Source organism: Arachis ipaensis, chromosome B08 (assembly GCF_000816755.2).
Source record: "Arachis ipaensis cultivar K30076 chromosome B08, Araip1.1, whole genome shotgun sequence".
NCBI classification, from domain to species: domain Eukaryota; kingdom Viridiplantae; phylum Streptophyta; class Magnoliopsida; order Fabales; family Fabaceae; genus Arachis; species Arachis ipaensis.
This window is the reverse complement of record NC_029792.2, coordinates 106,433,110-106,433,853: the sequence shown is the minus strand read 5'-3', so window position 1 is coordinate 106,433,853 and position 744 is coordinate 106,433,110. Positions and strand designations below refer to the sequence as shown.

At 39.4% G+C, this 744-nt stretch overlaps 1 protein-coding gene across 1 annotated transcript in view; it reads right to left on the bottom strand.

Moving 5' to 3' along the window:
* LOC107613964 (vicianin hydrolase) overlaps window positions 1-744 on the bottom strand; it is a 32,099-nt gene that overhangs the window by 6,435 nt on the left and 24,920 nt on the right. The window lies entirely within an intron of this gene.

Here is a 744-nt window from a genome sequence, read left to right as displayed (position 1 = left end):
GGTGCGAACATTATCATACATGAGAGAGAGTTATGTGGAGAGCGTTGAAGTCAAAGAATAAATTAAAGTTTGTTGATGGTTCCATTACTAAGCCAACACAAGAAGACTCTTTGTTTGAGGCATGGGATAGGTGCAACACCTATATTGTGTCTTGGTTGAACCTTTTTTTGAGTCAAAAAATAGCGTAAAGTGTCATCTGGATGAACAATGCCGCTGACATTTGAAATGCGCTGAAACACAGATATTATCAGGGTGACTTGTTTCGAATTGCGAAATTTCAAGAATAGTTGTTTGCAATCAAACATGGTGATTTGAGCATCACTGCATATTTCAACAAATTAAAGGGGCTTTGGAAGGAATTAAACAATTTTTCTCCTATACCAGTTTGCAAGTCTTGTGTTAGAGAGTGTGACTGTGGTCTTGATGTTGTGAGAAAACACAAAGAAAACATGTATGTGGTTAGGATGCTAAGAGGCCTCAATAATCAATATGTTGTTGTGAGATCACAAGTAATGCTCATGAAGCCACTTCCTGACGTTGATGCTGTGTTTTCATTACTTCTGTAGCAAGAATGACAAAATATGGAATCACTTGATGTAGAACCTTGATGGCCAACTCAGATACAAAGTCGAATTTTGCCATGAACCCCCAAGCAAGCTCAAACATGAGAGGGGGAAGAGGCTTCAAAGGTAGAGGCGGTAGAACTACTTATGGAAGAGGCGGCCGAACTCAAAGTTACAAGCA